The 6,172-nt window shown below is 55.3% G+C and overlaps 1 protein-coding gene across 6 annotated transcripts in view; it reads left to right on the top strand.

The window, feature by feature from the left end:
- The window catches only part of LOC119951980 (zinc finger protein 239-like), a 43,988-nt gene that overhangs the window by 33,218 nt on the left and 4,598 nt on the right, over window positions 1–6,172 (top strand). The gene's annotated exons all lie outside the window — the stretch shown is intronic.

Genomic DNA, 6,172 nt, shown 5'->3' with positions numbered 1-6,172 from the left:
TCTTCTCCTGGTTGAGTGGGGAAAGAAGACAAAAGAAAAAAGAGACTTGTATTTCTGTTCTTCCCAAAAGAAAACTGGTAAAGAGAAAAGGGGGTAGGGAAATAAATTTAAAAAAAAAAAATATATATATATATATATACATATATAGATATATAATAATAATAAAATAAAAATAGGGTGCGGAAAAGGGGGAAAAAGAAGAACAAGGAGAGAAGAAAAGATGAAGGGGAAGGGGGGAGAAAAAAGTGCCAGAAGGGAACAAGAGAAAGGGGGCACCGGAAGTAGACTGGGCAAAGGGAAAGCCAGCTCGGGCGAACGAGTCAACACGCGAAGCGGCGGGAAGGATGCTTCGCCGCATCCAGAAGAGCTGGACGGGCGGGCAACCTCTCCCCTGGGGTTAGAGGGGGGCGTGAATTGGAAGGAAGCCTTTGCCGAGGTGGTGAGGGAGCAGCTGCAGGCATTCAAGGCAGAGTTAAAAGCAGACGCAGAGGCCGCAGCACAGGCAGCAGTGACCAGGGCCATGTCAGGGGTGCAGCAGGTTCTGACCAGATTGGAGAAGAAAGTGGATGCCCAAGGGAAGATACTGGAAGCCCAAGGGAAGATACTGGAAGCCCAGGGGGCAACCATTAAAGAGCTGGAGAAGGCAGCGACTGACGCGAGCGACCGGGTCATATCCCTAGAGAGGGGAATGGTGAAACTGAGTGCAACACAGGGGAGCCTGAAGGGCAGGGTAGACGACCAGGAGATCAGCTCGAGAAGGCAAAATATTAAGATAGTGGGCCTGCCAGAGGGGATAGAGGGTAGAAATCCCACAACATTCGTGGCTGCGATGCTGGGCTCCTTAGTGGGGCGGGAAACTTTTCCCACCCCACCGGAAATGGACAGAGCTCATCGGTCACTGCGCCCGAAGCCCAAGGAAGGGGAAAAACCGAGAGCAGTTATAGCCAGACTGCACCGGTACCGGGATAGGGAGACAATCCTGCGCTGGGCCAAGGAGAATAGAGCCTGCAATTGGGACGGGCACGCCATCCGAATCTACGAGGATTTTGGAGCGGACATAGCTAAGAGACGGGCGGAGTTCAACAGAGCGAAAGCAGCTCTCTATAAGAACAAAGTACGTTTTGGTATGCTGTACCCAGCAAAACTCTGGGTCACATACCAACACAAGGAATATTTCTTTACAGCCCCTGCCGAGGCGAATAGATTCGTCGAGGAGCACGGGCTGGAAAAACGCCATGGGAAGTAGGGACGAGGGGCCCATGGCAAGGAGACACGTCATGCCGACGGGGGGGTGGGGAGGGGCGAGGCAAAGCCAGCCCCCTCCCCCCTGGCAGGAACACCCAGAACGGAAAACAACCCAATGCCCTAGGGCCCGCTCCAGGTGGGAGGCCAGGCCCCGGCACGAGGGAACGGGAGTACTGGAGAGGGGAGAGGGGAAGCGGGACAGCAACCTCCGAGAGGGGAGCCACCGTGCTAGCAGGAAAGCTAGCGAAGGGGGCGCGTAACAGAGCAGGGCCGCAGCGCACCCCCAACAGGGGGGAAGGCGCCAGGCAGGGGAGGGGGGGGGATCACCCATCAAAGGTGGGAGAGCAAATGGGGACAGGAATGGGGGAGAGAGGGGCAATGGAGGGGTACACAGGGGTATCCCCGAAAGGGATAGAGCGGGGGGGGGGGCACCCGGGGGGCGAGAGACCAGGGAGGGGAAACGCAGGGACGAAGGGACAAAAGAGGCCAGTAAGGGAATAGGGCCACAAAGTGCCACAGACAAGGGCTCGAAACAGGGAACTGCTGCAAGCACCCACCCAGTACGGTCTGTGGGTGAAGGGGCCCCCCGGAGTGCAGGGGACTACCCGCGTGGCGGACACAAAGTGGACGGCCATGGCGGGTGTCCCCGGGACAAGGGGGAACCCCGGAGCGCAGGGACCCGACCGCATGGGGAGAGCAGTGATAGTGGACATCCTGGACGGCCCCCTAACATAGGGAAACCCCAGAGGGCAGGGGCGCGTCCACCGGACAAATATGGTTAACCCCACAGGAGCAAGGGGGCAGAAGCCCCCCACCAGAATAGTCACCTGGAACGTAAGGGGACTTAACGGCCCAGTGAAGAGATCTAGAGTCCTCACCCACCTTAGAAACATGAGGGCCGACATAGTCTTCCTCCAAGAGACGCACTTGAGGGAGCAGGACCAACTGCGGGTAAGAAAGGGCTGGGTGGGACAAACCTATCATTCCTGTTATGGGGCAAGGGCCAGGGGGGTGGCGATCCTGATTGGCAAGAGGACAATGTTTAGGGCGACAAAGACGGTTACGGACCCAGGGGGACGGTATGTCATGGTCAGCGGGGCCCTGGATGGGGCGCCGGTAGTTCTAGTTAACGTGTACGCGCCCAACTGGGACGACACGAGCTTCATCCAAAAGACCATGGCAGAAATCCCGGACATAGCGACGCACCGACTAATCATGGGGGGGGACTTCAACTGTGTACAGGACCCAACGACGGACAGATCAAACCCCAGAACGGGGAAAACCTCAAACATGGCAAGGGAACTCAGCCACTATATGGAGCAGATGGGAGCAGTAGACCCCTGGAGATTCGCCCACCCGGGGGAGAAAGAATTCTCTTTCTTCTCCCCAGTACACAACGTGTACACCAGAATTGACTTCTTTGTGGTGGGGAAAACGGTGCTTCCAGAGATAGACAAGGTGGAATACTCCGCAATTGTGATATCAGACCACGCTCCACACTACATGGATGTGCGGCTAGAGACGGGAAGGGCCCAGCGCCCCAAATGGAGGTTGGACGGTGCCTTACTAGCTGACAAGGCCTTCAGCGAAAGGATAGCGCAGGCCATAGCGGAGTACACTGAGATCAACCAAACGGGGAGGTCTCACCCTCCACGTTCTGGGAAGCGCTTAAGGCCGTACTAAGAGGGGAAATCATAGCCTACAAAGCGCAAAGAGATAGGGAGGAAAGGGTGGCTAGGCAGAAGCTGGTCGACTCCATACTGGAGGTAGACCATAAATACTCCGAGGCCCCGACTGTAGAACTCCTGGCGGAGAGAAAAGAATTACAAAGGAACTTTGACCTGCTCTCCACCAGGAAAGCAGTACACCAACTCCGCCAGGCACGCGGGGCCCTATACGAACACGGAGACAAAGCCAGCCGCCTGTTGGCCCACCAGCTGAGAAAGCAGGCAGCCAGCAGAGAAATTGCGCAAATCAGAGATACCAGAGGCACGTTGGAAACAGAACCAGAGAAGATTAACAAAACCTTCAAGGCCTTCTACCAAGAGCTGTACACCTCAGAGCCCCCAACGGGGAAGGCTGGGATGAACCGGTTTCTTGACGGACTGAACATACCAGTTGTGGGAGAGGGCAGGAAAACGGGATCTGGAAGCACCACTAGCACTGGGAGAGATCATGGAGAGCATTAGCTCCATGCAGGCGGGGAAGGCGCCGGGACCGGACGGATTCCCGGCGGACTTCTACAAAAAATTTGCGACAGCGCTGGCCCCGCACATGCGGGAGATGTTCACAGACTCGCTAGCTAGGGGCACGTTGCCACCCACGTTAGCACAGGCCTCAATCTCGCTGATACCTAAGAAAGACAAAGACCCAACGGAATGTGGGTCATACAGACCCGTATCTCTGCTGAATGCAGACGCCAAAATACTGGCCAAAATCCTAGCCAAAAGGCTAGAAGACTGTGTACCTGAGGTGGTCACAGAGGACCAGACGGGCTTTGTCAAAGGTAGACAGCTGACCGCGAACATCAGGCGCCTGCTGAACGTGATAATGACCCCCTCCGGGGAGAGAACACAAGAGGTGATCGTCTCCCTGGACGCAGAAAAGGCCTTCGACAGAGTCGAATGGATATACCTCATAGAGGTACTGGAGCGGTTCGGGCTTGGAACAGGGTTCACCGCTTGGGTAAAGCTGTACAACGCTCCCATGGCGAGTGTACAGACCAACAATACCAACTCCCAATACTTCCAGCTGCACAGGGGCACCAGACAAGGATGCCCACTGTCCCCGCTGCTGTTCGCACTAGCAATCGAACCGCTAGCAATCGCGCTCAGGGCAGCAAAAAATTGGAGGGGGATCCGAAGGGGAGGTAGAGAGCACAGAGTCTCACTCTATGCGGATGATCTGCTCCTCTATATCTCGGACCCACAAAGCAGCATGGACGGAATCATCGCGCTCCTGAAAGAGTTTGGAGCCTTCTCGGGCTACAAACTCAACATGAGCAAAAGTGAGATCTTCCCATTACACCCGCAAGGGGGGGGGGGGGGGGGGGGGGCAGCACTAAAGGGGCTGCCGTTCAAACAAGCCCGACATAAATTCCGCTACCTGGGGATCCAAATAGCCCATGACTGGAAAGGGATCCACAAATGGAACCTCACCAGCCTGACGGAGGAAGTTAAAAAGGACCTGCAAAGATGGAACACACTCCCGCTCTCCCTCGCGGGGAGAGTTCAGACGATCAAAATGAACGTACTGCCCAGGTTCCTCTTCCTGTTTAGATCCATTCCGATCTACATCCCCAAGGCCTTTTTCAAAGCGCTGGACAAACTCATCATGGCGTTCGTATGGGGGGGTAAAAATGCTAGGATCCCAAAGAAGGTCTTACAAAAAACAAAAACCAGGGGAGGGTTAGCCCTCCCGAATCTACAATTCTACCACTGGGCAGCAACAGCCGAGCGAGTAAGGGGATGGATCCAGGAGCCAGAAGCTGAGTGGGTGCGGGCGGAGGAGGCCTCCTGCATGGGAACCTCCCTCCGGGCCCTCGCCACGGCAGCACTCCCATCCCCACCCAAAAAACACTCCAGCAGCCCAGTGGTGACAGCCACCCTCCAATCCTGGAACCAACTGCGGCAGCAACTTGGCCTGACCAAAATGTCGAACAGGGCTCCCATCTGCAACAACCATAGGTTCAAACCAGCACTGACCGACGCCACCTTCAAAAGGTGGAGGCAGGACGGGGGGACACTGACAGTCAGGGACCTATACACGGACGACAGGATCGCAACACTGGACGAACTGACAGAGAAATTTCAGCTAGCTGGGGGGAACGAGCTACGGTACCTGCAGCTCAAAAACTTCCTACGAAAGGAGACAAGGACGTACCCACAACCGCCACGACAGACACTACTGGAAGACCTACTGGACGCAAGTATCCTAGAGAAAGGGAACTGTAGTGACATGTATGACCGACTGGTAGATAGGGACGACACCGTACTGGACGCAACAAGGAGGAAATGGGAGGACGACCTGGGGATGGAGATCGGGTGGGGACTCTGGAGCGAAGCACTGCATAGGGTCAACTCCACCTCCACGTGCGCAAGGCTCAGCCTGACGCAACTAAAGTGGTACATAGAGCCCACTTAACAAGAACCCGTATGAGTAGGTTCTTCCCGGAGGTGGAAGACAGATGTGAACGGTGCCAAAGAGGCCCGGCCAACCACGCCCACATGTTCTGGTCTTGCCCCAGACTCGTGGAGTACTGGACAGCCTTCTTCGAGGTAATGTCCAAAGTGGTGGGAGTGAGGGTGGAGCCATGCCCGATAGTGGCGGTCTTCGGGGTTTCAGAACAGCCAGATCTATTCCTGGGGAGGAGGGCGGATGCCCTTGCCTTTGCCTCCCTGATCGCCCGCCGTAGAATCCTGTTTGGCTGGCGGTCAGCAGCACCGCCCAGAGCTGCGGACTGGCTGTCCGACCTCTCGGAATCTCTCCAAATGGAGAAAATCAAATTTGCCATCCGAGGGTCGGACGACGGCTTCCACAGAACGTGGGAGCCATTCATGCAACTGTTCCGGGACCTATTTGTGGCCAATGTACAAGAGGAAGAATAGTCGGGGGAAGGTAGCGGGAGGGGGGGGGGGGGGCTACAGGTTCGTTACGGGGGTTTGATGGCTAGCTAAGGCCCAAAACCAAGCTAAATAAACATGTTGAGGGGGGGGGGGGGGGGGGGGCGCAGTTACTACTACGAAGATGCTTACCTGTAAATATGTATGTTAATTTTTGCGTGTTTGTTTTTGTTTGTTTTTTTTTGTTTCTCTCTCCTAACAATTTGTAATTTGTTCAATATAAAATACGAAAACTGAATACAAACATTTATAAAAAAAAAAAAGCCCGCTTGCCAGAGTTTGCGACGGCTGACGCGTCACATTAC

The sequence above is a fragment of the Scyliorhinus canicula genome, chromosome 17 (assembly GCF_902713615.1).
Source record: "Scyliorhinus canicula chromosome 17, sScyCan1.1, whole genome shotgun sequence".
NCBI classification, from domain to species: Eukaryota; Metazoa; Chordata; class Chondrichthyes; order Carcharhiniformes; family Scyliorhinidae; genus Scyliorhinus; species Scyliorhinus canicula.
Note: the sequence above shows the minus strand (reverse complement) of the source record. Positions and strands in the feature narration are given on the sequence as shown.